Source organism: Amblyomma mixtum, chromosome 10 (genome assembly GCF_055824585.1).
Source record: "Amblyomma mixtum isolate Tamu chromosome 10, ASM5582458v1, whole genome shotgun sequence".
In the NCBI taxonomy this organism is placed as follows: domain Eukaryota; kingdom Metazoa; phylum Arthropoda; class Arachnida; order Ixodida; family Ixodidae; genus Amblyomma; species Amblyomma mixtum.
In genome coordinates this window covers 142,410,113-142,430,776 of record NC_143021.1, presented here as the reverse complement: position 1 = coordinate 142,430,776, position 20,664 = coordinate 142,410,113, and the positions used below count along the sequence as shown (strand labels likewise).

At 50.1% G+C, this 20,664-nt stretch overlaps 1 pseudogene; it reads left to right on the top strand.

Moving 5' to 3' along the window:
* The first annotated feature begins 375 nt into the window (after window positions 1-375).
* LOC149327149 (uncharacterized) lies at window positions 376-19,787 on the top strand (annotated as a pseudogene).
* The last annotated feature ends 877 nt before the right edge of the window (window positions 19,788-20,664 follow it).

The following is a 20,664-nucleotide window of genomic DNA, read 5'->3' as shown; positions in this document are numbered from 1 at the left end:
TCAGGAAGATATATATATATATTGTAAGGCTAAAGAAGAAGATGTGTCTGATGTTTTGCAAAGACGAAGACGAAGTGACAGTGCTCTCGAGAGTTTTTGGCCAGCGCTACGCTTGTGCGTCTTTTGCCGACTTGATCCCAGACTGCTGCCGTTGCCGTTCCCGTCGCCCCGGTACCTCGTAATAAACCCCCCGTTACATTTGGTGGAGGTGCGGGGTCCCTTCATCGCCATCCTGGTCACGGAGCTTCGGCGTCCTGGGCCTGCCGTGGACATCGGCCGTGAGTACCTGGTCAGCGCCGCACTGCCGTGCCCCAGCCCGCCCGACCTGAACCGGGTCGGGCGCCCGACGGGGTAAAAACATCGGCCCTGGAGCTCCGTAGTCGTGCTCTCCCGACGCGCAAGATGCCTGAGGACGTCCAACACCAGGCCGTACAAGTGGGCCAGGCTGTCATCTGTGCCGGCTCCCTTCGTCAACGGGACCCGACCATTTTCAGCGGGACTGACGAGAACGATGTTGAAGATTGGCTCACATCGTACGAGCGGGTGAGCGTATACAACAAATGGGACGATGTGACGAAGCTAAACGCCATCTTTTATCTTGCCGGTGTGGCTAACCTCTGGTATCGCAACCATGAGACAGATATTCAAACCTGGTCCACCTTTAAGACTAAATTTTCAGACGTATTTGGTCGACCGGCTGTCAGGCAACTCCGAGCCGAACAGCGATTGCGTGAACGATCTCAGCAGGCTAGTGAAAGCTTCACTAGCTACATTGAAGATGTCGTCGACTTGTGCAAGCGGGTCAACGCTCGTATGTCGGAAGCCGACAAGATCCAACACATCTTGAAAGGCATCGATGACGACGCTTTTCAGATGCTTCTAGCGCGCGACTTGCGTACCGTTGCTGAAGTCGTCACACTGTGTCAAAGCTTTGAGCAGTTGCGCAAGCAGAGGCTTCTGACACGCCAGCGGCCACAGCAGGTTGAGTCGCTCGCTGGGCTCACGCCTGCTCCTGACCCCTCGCTGCTACAGCAGATTAAAGACTTCGTGCGGGAAGAAGTGGCACGTCAACTTTCCTTTGTGCCGAGCGCTCACGACTGACCATCATATCTTGCTCCAGCGCTCCGACATACAATTCAAGAGCAAGTTGCTGAGGCTCTTCCACCGGCCCATTCGTCACCACCTGTCACGGTTCCGCTGACATACGCTGACGTTGTCGCCAGACCACAACCTGTGGCGGCTCCGCTCACATATGCCGAAGCCGTCGCGAGACCGCCTCCTGTCGCAGCTCCAGTGGCGTATGCCGATTTCGTCGCAAGACCGCAGCCGCCAATCTATAGTGCGCCTCCGGCGCATTTGCGAGGGCCAGTGGCTTACCGTCGATCTACTCCAAGGGTCAGCGATTCCTGGCGCACAACGGACAATCGGCCGATTTGCTTCTTTTGTGGTCTCCCAGGTCATGTAGCTCGTCATTGCCGCCGTCGTCTCCCGGACGAGGAAATTCCTCCCCAAGCTCCTGGGTACTGGCCTCCACCGAGTCAGTACTCTGTACCAGCTGCGCCGCCGCAAAGTCGTACTTTCTCGCCGGACCGTTCTACCCTCTCCAGCCGCCGGCCCTCTTCTCCACGACGCCGGTCTATGTCGCCTATGCGACGTCGCGCCACCGCTAACCAGGAGGAAAACTAGGCGCCGCAGTTCCTGAGGCGAGAAATGCGTCCACAACGAACTTCGAAAGGCCTCATCCGTCAGCCGCTAACCTCATTGAAATTTCCGTCGACGGCGTTTCTGTCATGGCCCTTGTCGACACTGGTGCTGCGGTTTCCGTCATGGACGCAAAGCTGTGTAGTTCTTTAAGAAAAGTAAGGACGCCAGTTGCTGGTCTCTCACTGCACACTGCCAGCGCTCAGAACATCCAGCCGTCAGCAGCGTGTACCGCTCGCGTTGTCATCCAGGGGACCATCTATGCCGTCGAATTCGTCGTACTGCCCTGCTGTTCTCATGCTGTTATCCTGGGCTGAGATTTCCTATAGCGCCATGCTGCTATCATCGATTGTGCTCGAGCTGAAGTCGAGTTCCCTCACCTGCCCGAAGCTGTCTTGGACACTGCCCCTCCTGGTGCCTGTGTTAAGGCCCTCGTTGCCGAAGACATTGACCTGCCTCCCTGCTCTTCGGTCCTCGTACCCCTCTCTTGCGGCCCTCTTCGCGACGACACTATCCTCTTCACTCCGTCCCCTATCTTTCTGCACCGCAAGTGTCTTCCTCTGCCATACGCCGTACTGACTATATCCGCTGGCCTCTCTGTACTGTTCGTGTCTAACCCATTCTCGTTCCCCAACGCCTTGCGCCTAGGTGAATGTCTCGGCACTGTACAACCATTCGCGTCTCTGCTCATCCGCGAAGAGACGGACGACGCGCCGCACCTCTCAATAGCCGTACTCAGCCCACCTACTGCTGCGCCCGATCCCTCCTCAACCGAAGCATTCCTTCGCTCCATCGACGACAACCTTCCAGCGCCGCAAAGGGCACAGCTTCTCACTTTACTTAATCAGTTTCGCTCGTCATTTGACTCACATCAAAGTTCCTTGGGCCAAACTTCCACTGTCACCCATGCCATCGACACAGGTGACCACGCACCGCTGCGACAACGTCCCTATCGTGTGTCTGTCGCCGAGCGCCAAGTTATTGAAGACCAAGTCGACAAGATGCTCCAGAGCGGCGTCATTCAGCCCTCAAGCAGCCCATGGGCGTCGCCTGTGGTGCTCGTCAAAAAGAAGGATGGCTCCATACGCTTCTGTGTAGATTACCGCCGCCTTAATAAGATTACACGCAAAGATGTCTATCCCCTCCCACGCATAGACGACGCTCTGGACTCTTTGCAAGGGCCCGAACTCTTTTCTTCCCTCGATTTGCGTTCCGGGTACTGGCAAGTTCCTATGAAAGACGCCGATCGCCCCAAAACCGCCTTTGTGACACCGGATGGCTTGTATGAATTTACGGTGATGCCCTTCGGGCTTTGTAACGCCCCCGCGAGTTTGAGAGGATGATGGACACCATTTTGCGCGGACTTAAGTGGAAGACATGCCTTTGCTACCTCGACGACATTGTGGTCTTTTCCGCGGACTTTGACACCCACCTCTCCCGTTTGAAGCACGTCTTGACCTGCCTCTCTGACGCCGGCCTACAGCTGAACTTAAAAAAAATGCCGTTTTGCCGCCCGTCAATTAACCATCTCAGGTCATGCTGTCTCTAAGCAGGGCGTCAGTCCCGACCCCGCGAAACTTCGTGCTGTGGTTGACTTTCCCAAACCTACCTCCATCAAAGACCTACGCAGCTTCCTGGGTTTGTGCTCGTATTTCCGCGGGTTTATTCGCAACTTTGAGTCCATTGCTGCGCCTTTGACTCAACTGCTGTCTGGAAGTGCGGATTTATCACTGTGGTCTCCAGCGTGCGACGACGCATACAACACCTTGCGCCGTCTCCTCACGGCGCCGCCCATTCTGCGCCATTTCGACTCGGCCGCTCCTACCGAAGTTCACACGGACGCCAGCGGTGTTGGCCTCGGCGCTGTCCTCGCCGAACGAAAACCTGGCTTCGACGAATACGTCGTTGCTTATGCTAGCCGCACACTCACACCAGCAGAGCGAAATTACTCCGTAACTGAAAAAGAGTGTTTGGCGATTGTATGGTTCCTCGGGAAGTTTCGACCGTACATCTATGGGCGCCCTTTTGACGTTGTGACCGACCACCATGCGCTCTGTTGGCTTTGCAACCTGAAAGACCCCTCCGGCCGCCTCGCTAGGTGGGCCCTTCTCTTGCAAGAATATGATATCCGCGTCGTGTATCGCACCGGCCGCAAGCATCAAGACGCCGATGCACTGTCACGCTGCCCCCTTCCAGCCGAGATTGCCAGCCTTTCCACCTCCGGCGCTTCTCTGCCCTTGCTTCGCCTCAGCGACATGCCTTCAGCGCAACGCATGGATCCATGGATCGCTCCCGTTCTCGACTTTCTCGCCAACCCGGCGGCTGCTTCACCGTCACGTGCGCTCCGCCGCCAAGCTGCCCATTTTGCGATTCGTGACAACCTACTTTATCGCCGTAACTACAACTCCGAAGGTCGCAAGTGGCTGCTCGTTATTCCACGTCACTTACGCTCGGAGATATGCGCATATTTCCATGCTGCCCCCCACAGCGGTCACGCGGGCGTTTTCAAGACCTATACCCGCATACGGCTGCGCTACTACTGGCGCGGAATGTACACCTTTATCATGAAGTACGTGCGCTTATGCATTCCCTGCCAACGTCGCAAGACACCTCCCCATCGTTCTGCTGCTTAGCTGCAGCCGTTACCCTGCCATCCACGCCCATTCGACCGCGTTGGCATTGATTTATACGGTCCGCTTCCATACACTGCAGCTGGCAACCATTGGGCTATAGTAGCGGTGGATCACCTTACACGATATGCCGAAACTGCTGCCCTTCCGGCTGCCACAGCGACGGACGTCGCCTCCTTCATTTTGCACCGATTCATCCTTCGCCACGGTGCACCTCGTGAACTGCTCAGTGACCGAGGCCGCGTGTTCTTATCTGAGGTGATGAAGGCGCTTCTCAAAGAGTGCAACACGATTCACCGAACTGCCACCGCCTATCATCCGCAGACCAATGACCTCACTGAACGATTTAACCGCACCCTCGGAGACATGCTCTCCAAGTACGTCGCTTCTGACCACTCGAATTGGGATCTCGTCCTTCCGTACGTTACTTATGCGTACAATACCGCTACGCAGTCTACCACCGGATTCTCTCCTTTCTTCTCACTTTACGGCCGCCAACCCTCTGCTACTATCGACACAATTCTCCCTTACCGCCCTGATGAATCCGAATATCGGCCTGTTTCCGAAGCCGCGCAACACGCCGAAGCCTGGCGCCAAATTGCCCGGTCACTAACGACTGACACCCAGCATCGCCAGCGCTCCCGCCTCGACCAAGACCAAACCTCACCGAACTACACTTCTGGCGCACTTGTGTGGCTCTGGATCTCTTCAGGAACTCCCGGTCTCTCCTCAAAATTTCTTGCGAAGTACCATGGTCCCTACCGTGTGCTGGAGCGCACCTCTCCGGTTAATTATATCGTGGAACCCCTCACGTCGTCTCCTGATCTCCGCCGCCGAGGACGGGAGACCGTTCATGTCCAGCGCCTCAAGCCCTACTACGACCCCGCCGTCTTGCCATTATCCTAAGTCGCCAGGATGGCTCCTCTTGTCCCCGGGGCGATTGTAAGGCAAAAGAAGAAGATGCGTGTGATGTTTTGCAAAGACGAAGACGAAGTGACAGTGCTCTCGAGAGTTTTTGGCCAGCGCTACGCTTGTGCGTCTTTTGCCGACTTGATCCCAGACTGCTGCCGTTGCCGTTCCCGTCGCCCCGGTACCTCGTAATAAACCCCCCGTTACAATATATATAGTTAGTTTGCTGGGGGGATCAAGGGCCTACTTCGAGAGTACAGAGCGCGTCAACTAACGCAATCATTGAAATTTGCTGCTCTTATGCTCTGACTCAGTTGGTCCATCAGCCTACGCGTGGAGCTAATATTTTAGATCTGATATTCACGAACGCTCCCACGGCTGAAAGACCTCCAGTTATACTCCCTGGTATTAGTTACCATGATGTTGTTTACTGTGAGATAAATCTGCAGTACGCAAAAGTTGCTAATTGTCCTCGGCGACGCATTTACAGCTATCAGAAAGCCCGTACAAACGATATAGCACTTTCCTTAGTGCGTATTACGACGTCTTCGAAACTTTAGCGGAAACCGAAAATGTGCAAACGTTGTGGAACATATTAAAAAATAAACTTCTGGAGTTGCGCGATCAATATGTGCCATCATAGATAATGACGCCTCGACGCAGTAGATCAAAGCCTTGGTGTAATCGGGAGGTGCGCAGGATCACCAGAAAAAGGGCGACTACTTATGCTGCGTATAAGAAATCGCCTTCGTTCAGCTTGGGCCAAAAACTGAAGCAAATAACTAAGGACATGAAACGTGTCTTGAAAATAGAAAAAGATAAGTTCTTTGAGTCTTTTCCTTCAAGGATGCAGAGGCGCCCAAAGCAACTTTGGCAACTTATCAAATTGAACGCCAAAGATGCAGTATCAGGTCCACCGCTCGAAGATAACGGCAATTTGTTCCATATCGACCATGTAAAAGAAAAACTTTTCAACGAGTACTTTATCTCTGTGTTTGCTGGTCGCCTTAGCAGCCATGACTATAACGCGCAGACAACCGATGTTGGCGCAGAACACATGGAAGACATTGATTTTGATTTGCGAGGAATTCAAACGTTGTTAGAAGAATTGAATGCTTCAAAAGCCACGGGGCCAGACGGCTTACCGGCTGCATTACTTTCTTCGTGCGCGGGCCCGGTATCAAAATACTTGTTTGTTATTTTCACAAAAGTGCTTTGCCAGATGACTGGAAATTTGCTCACGTCGTGCCCGTGCACAAGTCGGTGCCCCACAGTATCGTTTCAAATTACCGTCCAATCTCGCTAACGAGTATTAGCTGTAAGGTGCTTGAACATATTGTTACATTAGGCGGTGCATGCATAAGGAAGGAAGAAGAAGAAGCTCTTGAGTTTTTGTGAAGAAGACGACGGTCGAGCAGTGTCGGCTGGTGCCTGCAGTAAACGCCTGTGGTTTTAAAGCCCTGTTTTCCGTGTCCGCTCTCTGCAATCCCAAGCGGAACTGGTTTGGTTTATGGGGTTTAACGTCCCAAAGCGACTAAGGCTATGAGAGACGCCGTAGTGGAGGGCTCCGGAAATTTCGACCACCTGGGGTTCTTTAACGTGCAGTGACATCGCACAGTACACGGGCCTCTAGAATTTCTCCTCCAAAGCTCTAAAGAAATTCTAGCCGCCGCGGCCGGGATCGAACCCGCGTCTTTTGGGTCAGCAGCCGAGCACCATAGCCACTGAGCCACCGCGGCGGCTCTCCAAGCGGAACTACCCCGTAACATCTTGGTGGAGGTGCTTTCGATCCCCCTGGCCACAGTTCCTCTTATTTCTGCGCCAGAAACCTGGATTTGCGCAGTGGACGCCATCTCCCCGAACTCACACCACCGACTGCCACAGTAAGCATGGCTTCCCAGGACGCATCTCCCGCTTCGGACACTCCAGCTGCCCACATGGTCTTAACCAAAATCCGCCATCCGCCTATTTTTAACGGCGAAGACAAGACGGATGTTGAAGATTGGCTCGACGAATACGAAAGGTGCGGCAAGAATAACCGTTGGGATGCTAGCATAATGCTCGCAAACATCATCTTCTATCTCGCGGGAGCTGCGAAGACCTGGTTTACCAACCACGAACAGGAGATGCCTACTTGGGACATCTGCAAGCAAAAACTTCAGGACTTGTTCGGCAAGCCAATTGGGCGAGCTCTCGCAGCCAAAAACGACCTGACTACTCGCGCTCAATCATCAACCGAATCTTACCTTGCCTACATACAGGACGTCCTCGCCCTGTGTCGAAAGGTAAACACCTCCATGACCGAAGCTGACAAAGTGGGCCATATACTGAAGGGTATCGCCGATGACGCATTCAATATACTTATCTGCAAAGACCGCTCTACGGTGGACTCAGTCCTGCAAGTGTGTCGCCGTTTCGAACAGGCGAAGCAGCGCCGCATCGTCCATCGGTTTGCGCGCCTTCCAAACACGGCGACTACATCCTCATGCGACGATCTGCCCACTTTGCAGCAGCCTTCAAGTCAGAATAACCTCACTACCATCGTCCGCAGGGAAATCGAGGCCTTGACTCCTGCTCCACTTACAACACCTCCTGCAGAGGCAACAATAGCTATGATACAGGCTGTTGTCCGCCAAGAATTCGCGAATGTGGGCCTCGTTTGCAATCCTACCACGCCACCCCCTGCACCACAGCCAATACCAGTGGTTGCTGCTGCTACGACAACCGCGCCCTACACACCGCCCTACACACCGCCCTACACACCGCGCTACACCACCCGCAATCCTGCGGAGTGGCGCACGTCTGACAACAGGCCTATTTGCTTCGTCTGTTGTCGGGCTGGCCATACGTCCCGCTATTGTCGCAGCCGCACGGCTCCCCCCTCTCACCCCTACTATTATGACTATTATGACTATTATGCACCGCGGCGCGTTTCTGTCACCCCAGCACAGCATCGTGCCGAAAACATTGAGCAAGTCCATCGTCCTAGCCGTTCGCCATCGCCACAAGCCCACCGTTCCCGATCCCCTACTCCTCGCCGCAGCTTGTCCCCAACGTACCAAGACCCCTACTCGGGAAACTAGGCGACGCAGCGCCTGGACGTGACGCTGCGTTACCGACCCGGACAGCCAACTGTGTCTCGACCATCGCACCACGCCGCAACCTGATCAATGTCCTCGTAGATAGAGTCCCTGTGCCCGCTCTCATTGACACTGGAGCCCATATTTCAGTCCTTAGTTCGTCGTTCCGCCAGCGCCTCAAAAAAGTTCTTACGCCCGCTAACACCTCTACAGTTCGTGTTGCTGACGGAAACACTGCTACCATCATCGGAATGTGAACTGCGCGCGTTAGCATCGCCGGCCACCACGTACCTGTGCTATTCGCCGTCCTTACTACTTGTCCTCAAGACGTCATTTTAGGCCTAGACGTTTTAACAGCCCATTCCGCTCTCATTGACTGTTCCTCCGGACTTCTGCGCCTAGCCCTGCCCCATTGTGTTCGCGACCCTAGTGCTGACCATTCCCAGCCTCGCCTCCGCTCCAGTACATTTACTCGCCTACCTCCCGAGGCGGCAGTATACGAGGGGGTACCCAAAAGAAACCGGACTTATTTTTGTTTGAACTTATTCGTTCGCATTTTAAGCACAGACCTTCAATCTCCTTCAAAGTATTCCCCACTTGCAATGATACGCTTGTCGAATCTTTCATTCCACTTTTCAAAACACTGTTTAAATTCATCTTTTGTGATGCTTGACAGTGCCTCCGTCGTTTTTTTCTTCACCTCAGCAACATCAGTCAGCAACATCAGTCAGTGCCTTTCAGTCCGCTTGCTGGTGGTGTTGACGCGAGAGGAGCCATCGGCAGCACTCTTCAGCCGGGAACGTCTTCCTCTTGTCCCCGGAACTCCGACCCTCCGTCCTCCATCCCGGCCGGACCGCAGTCAGCTGGCTCGCTCGAGTCGGCACAGTGCCTTCTTCGTGCCCCCTTCAGCCGGCCTACCACGGAATACTGCACGGACGCCAACTTTGGTTCCTGCCCGAGTACGGCGCATGCTCTAGTCTACCCGCCCACCCTCCTCCCAACGATAACCAGCATGACTACGTCACCAGAGCGTGCAAGCTACTTAAGGACTGCATCACCGCCCGCGCCGCTTAATGGGCTCGGCAGCACTGCAACGATGCCAACGTACACTCACCTACATCGCCTCTTTGTCGTGCAGGTAAGGTATGATCAATCGCTATTTGCGCGGCGTACGCGTTATGCGGCCTTGCTAGTGCTGCCGAGCCCACAGTGTTGTGTCGCAATTACCTTTGAATGTGTTGGCGTCATACGTCAACTGCTAATCTTGTCGGGTGACGTTGAGGTTAACCCGGGTCCCAACACCCGCGGCGCTGCTCCGCAAGATAACTCTGAAATAATGGAGGCTTTGCAAGAACTGCGATCTGGCCAAGCATCTTTGTTGTCAGAAATGAAAACAATTCGTTGCACGTTAACTGAAAACGACAAAGCGCTGGGGGAAATAAAAACCAGACTAGCAAAGATTGAAGATGATTGCGCAACATTTGCCGCAATAAAAACCGATATCAGCGATGTTCGGGAACTTGCGGAGCACAATGCCGGTGAAATATCAAACATTATGTCTAAGCTGGTGGATTACGAAGACAGGGCGCGCCGCTCCAATTTATTATTTTTTGGATTAAAAGACACTAACCCTGAAACATGGGCTGAATCTGAAAACTTGATCACTACGGTATGCAAAGAAAAACTAGATATAACAATCAGCCCCACAGACATTGAAAGATGTCACAGATTAGGAAAATTTGATGCCAACAAAAACAGACCAATCATTGTTAACTTTGCTCACTACAAAACAAAAGAGAAAATTCTTTCCTCTGCTAGCAAACTAAAGAACAGTTCCTACAGTATTTCGGAAGATTACTCGAAAACTACCCTCTCTGCCAGGAAACAGCTACTTGCATTTGGTAAATCACAAAGTGAAAAATACAAACTCCGCTACAATAAGTTAATCATCGGCAGCACTACCTACATTTATGACCATATTTCAAACGAAGTTGTTCCCCGCACCCCATAGCTACAACGTAATCCTCCGGAAAAGCCTAAGCTCCGCCCTTTGTCCATTCTTTACACTAATATTCGCAGCCTTGTACCGAAGTTAGATTCCCTCTCAAGTCTTATACGCACTACGGAGATCAACATAATTGTACTAACCGAAACATGGCTAAATTCAACAGTAGCGGACTCCGAAGTAACTTCCATGTTTCCTGATTTCAATATCTTTAGACGCGACAGAATTAATAGGCGAGGAGGAGGTGTACTAATAGGTGTTCATCATTCTTATCCTTGTTCCGAGATTAAACTTGATTCCCCTCTCGAACTCCTTTTCATTAAGTGTCATGCCTCGTTCCCTCCTGTTATCATTGGTGTTTGCTATCGGCCCCCTGATCTAACTGATTCCTTTGTTGCCCACTTACACGAACCACTCCGCGTGATAACTACGTCCTATCAGCACATACCCATTCTTTTTTATGGTGACTTCAATTTTCCTGACATTACCTGGTCCGATCTTCCCACCATTACATCAAAAAATAACATTGTAAGTGACTTTGTTAACACGTGCCTAACCTTTGGCTTGTCTCAAGTCGTATCTGAACCTACTAGGCAAACTGATCATTCCTCCAACATTCTCGATCTCATTCTCACTTCCCACCCTGATAAAGTTTCTACGCCACTTCATTTACCCGGACTTAGTGACCACTCCATTATACTAAGCACATTTTCATTCCAAGTCCCAAGTTTGAAGAAAACCAAAAAAACACTTACATTATATGACAAAGGTAACTACGCTGCCATGAACACAGAACTAACCGATTTTTGGGCGTGGTTCGTCCATGACTTTTCAAGCCGGTCAGTAGAAACTAACTGGTCCCTTTTCACACACAAAATGCATCAACTAATAGATAAGCACATCCCTACTATCACGATCACAGAAAAATCATCGTCACCGTGGTTTAACAACGATCTGAAGCGCCTTAATAACAAGAAGAAACGGCTTTTCCGTACAGCCAGACGTGTGAACACTGACTGCTCATGGAAAAAGTACCATTGTGCTGAAAAAACATTCCAATCTCTGCTAAACCAAACTAAACGTTCCTTTTTTTCATCAGTATTACCTTCTATGCTTCTCACTAATCCTAACAAGTTTTGGAAATCCATTAATCCTTCACGCAACACACCTATTACTTTACATGATGAGGACCATAATCTCATTCCGGAACATGATGTCTGTCGCGTTCTAAATTCTTTTTTCTGTTCAGTTTTTACTAACGAACCGGACGGCGAATTACCGCACTTCCCTGTCTTCGATCATCCAGCTATGCCAGACATTTTGTTCGATAGCAATGGTATTAGGAAACTAATTGAATCATTGAAAGTGTCATCGTCATCTGGCATTGATGGCTTGAACTCTAAAGTGCTAAAAAATACTAAAAACGTGGTTAGTGTCATTTTGTGCCATCTTTTTCAACAGTCATTATCATCAGGCGTGCTTCCGCAAGACTGGAAAATCGGTAAGATCGTTCCAGTCCCCAAGAAAGGTTCATCGTTTTCATGTAAAAACTACCGCCCTATTTCTCTTACGAGCATCTGTTCAAAACTAATGGAACATATTATTTATTCTTACATCGTTAAATTTTTAGTTTCGCTCAAGTTTTTTCATCCTAACCAACACGGCTTTCTAAAAGGACTTTCCTGTGACACCCAACTAGCCCTTTTTGTTAATGATCTTAGCTCTCATCTTGACCTAAACATTCCCGTTGACACGCTCTTCCTTGACTTTGAAAAAGCTTTTGAATTAGGTACCCCACAAAAGATTACTACTAAAACTTTCACATCTTAACCTTGCCCCCTTGGTGTTAAAATGGCTACAAAATTTTTTGACCAACAGAGAGCAATTTGTCTACGCCAACAAATCATCGTCACCTCTTTCCCCCGTTACTTCAGGTGTACCACAAGGCACAGTGCTTGGACCCTTGCTTTTTCTAATCTACATTAACGATCTTCCCTCTAACGTCAACTCGAACATCCGATTATTTGCCGACGACTGTGTAATCTACCGCCCTATTACCAGCAGAACTGACTCTGACACCCTCCAAACTGATCTAACCCAAATTGAAACTTGGTGCAAGCATTGGCTAATGTCCCTTAATATTACTAAAACATGCATGCTTTCTTTTCATCGCAGGCAATTCCATATTCCCTCAAAATATGTTCTTTTCGGTTCTGAAGTATCATCTGTTCTTTCCTGTAAGTATCTTGGCATCACCTTAACTCATACCCTAACATGGTCTTCGCATATCACGAACATCGCTAATGACGCTAACCGCACCCTTGGCTTCCTACGTCGAAATCTTCGTTTTACTACCCCTTCTATCAAATTATTAGCTTATAAAACATTCGTCCGACCTAAACTTGAATTCGCGTCAGCAGTATGGGATCCTCATCAATCTAACCTTTCTATAATCCTTGAAAAAGTTCAAAACCGCGCTATCCGTTTTATTTATTGTGACTACTCTTACTATACTAGCGTGTCCTCTTTAAAATCCAGAGCATCCTTGCCTAACCTTGAAACTAGAAGAAAACTAACTCGACTATGCCTATTCCACAAGTTCTATCATTCACCTTTAGGATCATCTATCATATCAACAGCTCATCGTCCTTCTAGCCGCAACAACCACATCAAGACCGTATACCCACCCGCTGCAAGAACAACATCTCATTTCCGTTCTTTTTTTGTCATATCATCTCGGGACTGGAACGATCTGCCGCCGGAAGCCGTACTCATCGTCAACTGCATCGACTTCAAAAAAAAGATTGAGGCCATACTTATGTAATCAGCAATCTTTATGTATCCTGTAATCTTTATGTATCCTGATCTTTATGTACTCTGTAATCTTTATATAATCTGCATGTAATTCGCCCATCCCTCATGTAATGCCCCACAACCGGGGCCTTTGAGGTAATAAATAAATAAATAAATAAATAAATCAGCGAAACGCTTTCCAGTCACCTATTTTTTCATTATAGGAAACAAAGAAAGTAGCACGGGGCAAGGTCAGGAGAGTATGAGGGTTGAGGAATAGGGGTCATGCCATTTTTGGTCCAAAATTGTCGTAGAGACAGCGCTGTGTGAGCAGGGGCATTGCCATGATGGAAAAACCAGTCACCCGACCGCCACAAATCTGGCCGCTTCCACCGCACACTGTTGCCCAATCTTTTCAAAACATCCAAGTAGAAAGCCTGGCTAACTGTCTGACCCTGCGGAAAAAATTCTTAATGGACGACTCCTCTCACGTCGAAAAAACAAATCAGCATTGTTTTGAGGTTTGGTTTCACCTGACGAGCTTTCTTGAGGCGAGGTGAATTTGAAGTTTTCCATTGGCATGATTGTTGCTTTGATTCAGGATTCGATTCAGGAACACTTGAGTTGTCCCCATAGAATCGTCCTTGTACGTCCTTCTTAATATTTCAAGAGTTTCCATTCAACTTTTTCCGAGCAAAAATCAGAATTTCATCGGCGCACGCTGTTCACGAAAATCAGCCATTTCAAAAACGACATTCACACAAAACAGTCGTCACTCTAAAACTCTGCCTAAACTAGTCTGACCTCCTTCAACGACGGCACTCGGCTTACTGACTCTGGAATGTTCGTTCTATGCGCTCCTAGTGGCGAAACGCGGTACCACAGAAGCTTTGCTGACCAAAAAATTTAGTCCGGTTGCTTTTGGGTACCCCCTCGTACGTGCCCATGTCACCTTTTCCCTCCCTTCCTGACGGCGACTACGTTGTCAACCCCATCACCGACGTCACTCTACAACACAACATCGCCCTACCTCATAACATTGTACACGTCGAGAACAACCTCACCTACATTCCCGTACTCAACTTCAGCATGTCCTCGCAAGTTCTCCCGGAGGGCATTTACCTTGCCGAGCTGTCACCTTTGTCCACATTTACTATTTCTGCAGTGCTGTCCGACCGTCGCGCCGAGGTACCTGCACAGCCTGCCTCATCACATAGTCCGGAGGACCGCATCTCAGCCATGGTTGCCTCTGACCTGCGTCCCGAATATGCCAGTGCCCTTGCCAGCCTTTTGCGCTCGTACAGCGACATTTTTGATTTCGGTCACGGATCCCTGGGCCAAACGTCCGTCGTCACACATCGCATAGATACTGGAGATGCCCGCCCTGTTCACCGACGGCCTTACAGAGTTGCTCTTTCAGAACTCCATATCATTCAGGAAGAAGTGGACAAAATGTTGGCCAGCAACATTATTGAGCCGTCGAGCAGCCCCTGGGCGTCTCCGCTAGTACTTGTCAAAAAGAAAGACAACAGCTGGAGGTTTTGCGTAGATTATCGACACCTCAACAAGATAACAAAGAAAGACGTGTACCCTCTTCCTAGGATCGATGACGCACTCGACTGCCTGCATGGTGCCAACTACTTCTCCTCCATCGATCTCCGTTCTGGATATTGGTAGATCTCTGTTGACGAACGAGATCGTGAGAAGACGGCTTTCGTCACCCCGGATGGACTCTACGAATTCAAGGTGATGTCTTTCGGCTTATGTAATGCCCCTGCGACCTTCGAGCGCATGATGGACTCCTTACTCCGCGGGTTCAAATGGACCACATGTCTGTGCTACCTCGATGACGTCATCGTATTTTCATCAACCTTTGAGGGCCACCTCCATCGTCTTTCGGCTATTCTTGGCGTCTTCTGACGAGCTGGCCTTCAGTTGAACTCCAAGAAGTGTAGCTTTGGTCGCCGGGAACTCAAGATCCTCGGACATTTGGTCAACACCCATGGCATCCAGCCGGACCCCGACAAAATTCGCGCTGTAAGTGGTTTTCCTATACCGAAATCTAGCAGCGACGTGCGTAGCTTCCTCGGACTTTGCTCATACTTCCGGCGATTTGTACCAAACTTCGCGGAAATCGCCCGTCCACTCACGCAGCTTCTGAAAAAAGAGGTCTCCTTTTCCTGGAGCCACGAACACTCGGCCGCCTTCGCCGCTCTTATTGCCCACCTCACCCGTCCGCCTGTGTTGGCTCACTTCAATCCATCAGCACCCACAGAAGTACGCACCGACGCAAGTGGTCATGGCATTGGTGCCGTTCTCGCACAACGTCAGCTCGGCTCCCCTCGCGTCATCGCCTATGCCAGCCGACTCCTCTCTAAGGCCGAACAGAATTATTCCATCACTGAACGTGAGTGCTTAGCCCTAGTCTGGGCCATTACGAAGTTCCGCCCTTACTTGTATGGGCGGCCATTCACAGTAGTCACTGACCACCACGCCTTGTGTTGGCTTTCTACACTCAAAGACCCTACTGGCCGCCTTGGACGTTGGGCCTTGCGCCTTCAGGAGTACAATTTTTCAGTAGTTTATAAGTCTGGCCAGTTGCATCGAGACGCCGATTGCCTGTCCCGTCATCCAGTCGACCCGCCAAGCCAACCTGAATGTGACCATGACGATTTCGTGCTCTCTATTTCTGACTTTTCCAACATTTACCGTGAGCAACGCCAGGACCCTCAGCTTCGCGAAATTATCAGTCGCCTCTGCGCCGATCGCCATGACCCCGCCCATCGTTTGTGCTCCGCGACGGCACCTTATACCGGCACAATATGCGACCTGATGGCCCTGACCTTCTACTAGTCGTCCCTCAGCACCTACGCAAAGCCGTCCTTGAACAGCTTCACGACGTTCCGACAGCGGGTCATCTAGGCGTCTCTCGCACATACGACAGTGTGCGCCGTCGGTTCTTTTGGCCAGGCCTCTACCGCACAGTCCGCCGATACGTGGCTGCTTGTGACCGCTGTCAACGCCGGAAAAAGCCATTAGTTTTACCAGCTGGACTTCTGCAGCCGATCGACATCCCCATAGACCCATTTTCTCGCGTGGGTCTGGACCTTCTAGGGCCTTTTCCGCTCTCCGCATCGGGGAACAAATGGATTGCGGTGGCCACTGATTACACCACACGCTACGCGGTCACACGAGCAATACCAACCAGTTGTGCAACCGATGTCGCTGCTTTCCTCCTCAACGACGTTATACTCGTCCATGGAGCTCCCCGCCAACTGCTCACCGACCGTGGCCGTTGCTTTCTTGCGCGTATAGTCGACGAGATCCTACGGTTGTGCAACGTTCGTCATTCTTTCACGACTGCCTACCATCCACAGATGAACGGGCTTACCGAACGCCTTAACCGGACATTGACTGATATGCTGTCTATGTACGTGTCTGATGACCAGCGCGACTGGGACATCACGCTGCCATTTGTGACATTTGCATACAATTCGTCGCGTCACAACACTTCCGGCTACTCCCCCTTCTATCTTCTATACGGCCGTGACCCTCTGCTTCCATTCGACAGCCTGCTCCCTCCAGTCGCCACGCCAGCTCATATGCCCGTGACGCCATAGCCCGAGCTGACGTTGCCCGCGTTGTTGCTCGCAACCGACTCACAGCCTCCCAGCACTCCCAGAAACGTCGCTATGATTCCTGTCATCGCAACACCGAGTATTCTTGCGGCTCTCTCGTGCTGCTTTGGACCCCAGCTCGCCGCGTTGGCCTCTCGGAAAAACTTTTGCCACGTTATACAGGCCCCTACCGTATTTTACGACAAGTGACTCCAGTGACATACGAAATTGTGCCCTTGCATCTCGCACGCCATACCTCCACACCTCGCACTGAGACGGTCCATGTTGCACGCCTCAAGCCGTACTACACGGACCCTGGTTTGGACGCTAGTTCGCACCGGGACGATGCTTCTCAGCCGGCGGGGTAGTGTTACATTAGGCGGTGCATGCATAAGGAAGGAAGAAGAAGAAGCTCTTGAGTTTTTGTGAAGAAGACGACGGTCGAGCAGTGTCGGCTGGTGCCTGCAGTAAACGCCTGTGGTTTTAAAGCCCTGTTTTCCGTGTCCGCTCTCTGCAATCCGAAGCGGAACTACCCCGTAACAATATCTTCTTTACTAACATAATAAATCATTTGAACGCTTTTTCGTTACTACCCCCCCAGCAACATGGTTTCCGTAGTGGATTCTCTTGTGTCACGCAATTTAGCGAATTTACATACGATCTGGCTGGTGCCTTGGACGACGGATTCACTATTGACTGTTTATATTTGGATTTCAGAAAAGCCTTCGACTTAGTCCCCCATTGTTTACTGCTTGAGAAACTATCGTAGTACAACATAAATTGTTCAATTATTGCCTGGATTAAAGAATATTTACATTTGAGACGTCAGATAGTAGTGTTAAATGGAGCGCAGTCTGATCAGGCAGACGTATCGTCTGGTGTACCTCAGGGGTCGGTTCTGGGGCCACTCCTCTTTTTAATCTATATGAATGACATATGTAGTGGTATTTCTTCAAAAATGCGTCTGTTTGCAGAAGACTGCGTTCTATACAGGGTCATCCATACTTCCAACGATTGCAGTGCCCTGCAGAATGATTTGTCCTTGATTACTAACTGGTGCAATACTTGGCGCATGGATATTAACGTGAAAAAATCTGTGTACATGTGTTTTACTAGAAAAAAAAAATCTCATGACTTTTTATACAGTTTAACGCGAAAACATTGTCAAAAGTGTTCAAACATAAATATCTTGGTATTTTCTTTACTGAAAATTTATCCTGGCGTGACCATATAGACTACATTACTAGCAAGGCTTCCAGAGTGCTGGGTTTTCTTCGCAGAAATGCGAAGAATTTACCGCCTAATGCCAAAGAGCTCCTGTATAAAACTAACATTAGACCAGTACTTGAGTATGCTTGTGTCTGGGACTCTTGGCTGCTGGTAGATATTCACAAGATTGAAAGGATCCAGAACTTGGCCGTGCGATTTGTTAATGCCAACTACTCCAGAAATTTTAGCGTCTCCGCTGCAAAGAATGACCTTGGATGGGAATCACTCCAGCAGCGAAGGAAACTTCTTAGACTAAAATTTCTCCACAGTGTCTTTCACAATAAGACTGGTATTAACAGGGAGCATTATTTGCGACATCCCGATTATGTCTCACCGCGTCTTGATCATGCCTTTAAAATTAAAGAGATCAGATGTAAAACGAACATCTTCAAGATGTCCTTCTTCCCCCAAACAATTCGAGAATGGAATGAACTCCCACATGATATTGCTACCATTACCTCCACTGATGTTTTTTTTTCCTCACTGCGAAATATGCATTGTAATTAAGCCCTTGTTTCTTCAATGATTGTAAAAGTGTTACCTGTCTGCTTGTTTGATTGTAAATTCAGTTTCTTGCCTATCTTCTTTTTATCTGCATTTCCTGCTTTTCCGACTGTGTTTGAGTCGTCTTCCCCCCCCCCCCACTGTAATGCCTCACGGCGCTGTGGGTACTGTAATAAATAAAATAATAAATAAATAAATAAATATATGGGAATTAAAATTGCCATGGCTGTGGCTTATGAACACCAATTATTTCTCCTCTGAAAAGAAGAAAAACTGTTCTGATTACTTTTCTCACACTCTCTTGCTTCGTTTCCGTGCTTTTGTCCCATGGTGTTCATGTATTTCCTTTCATTTGATTTGCGATGCTTTTGTAATTCAGAGTTATTCGCCTTCACAAATTACCCTGCGTCCTACAAGAATTATATATTTCTTGCGCCCTTTATGCTTCTGGTGACGCTTTTCTGCAACCTTGGCGCTACATTTGGCTACTTTTGACACTTCGGCAGCTGGTTGGCTACTTTTTTGGCTACTTTTCAGCTTTTTGTGGCTACTTTTAAAATTTAAGACCTGGTAACCCTGGCCACAACTTCCCACATCGAGTATACTACGGCCGTCGCTGTTTTCACAAATTTCTTCCTTGACCTCACGGATGTTTACGTTTGGCCCATCCATTGATATCTGAAGAATTTTTGATCGTGATAGTCAGTCTCTAGCACCTTTAAGAGCGGACACCAATTCTTTAGCTCGCGTGTACCCCAGAAAGCATGACATCAGGTAGCGCGTTTTCACACCCTGGTCTGCATCTGACCAAAAGCGAATCAGCGCGTCCATTTGCTCTTTCTGTGCAACTTTATTTAACGATTCGTCAAACCGCACGACGAGGTGGGAGGCTCGGCTCACTTCCGACAGGAGGTTCTCCTTGAAGAAAGGTGCAAGGCCATAGACAACAGTACATCCTATCTTGTCTTTGCCAAGCTGCACTTTCTTGGCTACAGTTGATGATGGGAACATCAAAGGGAGCAGAAAAGCTGATGCCGCGGCAGCAGGGAGTGATGTGTGCGTCATAACAGCATTCAGACACCACGTCACTTCAGCATTGATGACCTCCTAGTCACGCTGAAAGATATCCTTCGCTGCACGCTCGAGTTGGACGTCCGTAGCCGTAGTTGAAGCACTTGAAGGCTGCGCAGAAAAGCTGATGGCACTGGTCCGGCATTTGTCTCAACGGTTGCCGCAGGTTTCAAAAATGAAGCCACAGAAAGTGTCCCGGCTCCTGTAATGGCCAGTCGACGCTTCTTATTTTCGGTCACAGCTCTTCTCCATGCTGCTGAGCGAAAACTGCTTTCTGCATAGCGCACAGTACGCTGCATTCGCGTTAGTTTCGATGGGCCTAATTCAGGCTACAAACTCGCAATGTTTCGGATTTGTCCAGCCCTGGACGAAAGTGCACTTTAAGTTTGTCACGCTTGACACATCGCGATAAAGCAGGGTTCACACGAGCGATATCGGCGCGGATGGATCTGAGAAGGCGATGCACGCAGTCACAGTTCGGCGAAAGTGCGCCTCTGCGCTCATACTGACAAGGGGAAACAGATAAAGAAAGAAGGCAGCGAGCTGCATGCGGTCCGCGGCGGCCGCCGGTGCACGAGCGACACGCTATCCCCCTCTTTCAAAGCTGCGTCGCCTGCATTGCTGCATCACGGTGCTATCGCGTGCGTGCACCCCATGCAGCAAAAATGCATGCTTCCATCAAGGTGGAGCGCAGGAAGAAAGGAGCTGCCTACTGTGAAGCACAAGAAAACAAGGGAAGGCCGATGGCCGTTGAACGGCGCACGTGCGAACCGTAGGAAGCGCGCGCTCTGCCGTCGGCCCCAGAAATTCAAAACGCCGCAACGCTTTTTGCCGCCTTGCTAGGATGGTCCATTTCGCACAACGCGGGCGGGAGGTCGGCAGTCGCAAAGGAAAGGAAGCGTAACACCGTAGTGTACAAACCGTGCAACACAGTGCGCTTTTTGTGCACGAGCCAGCATTATCGCGACTTTAGTTCCCTTTAGGTAGAACTGCTGCTAATTTTCCCTAATATAAGCACAAATTCCCTGAGTTTTTCCTGATTCTCCACATTCCCTGAGAATTCTCGGTTTTCTCGGTTGGTAGAC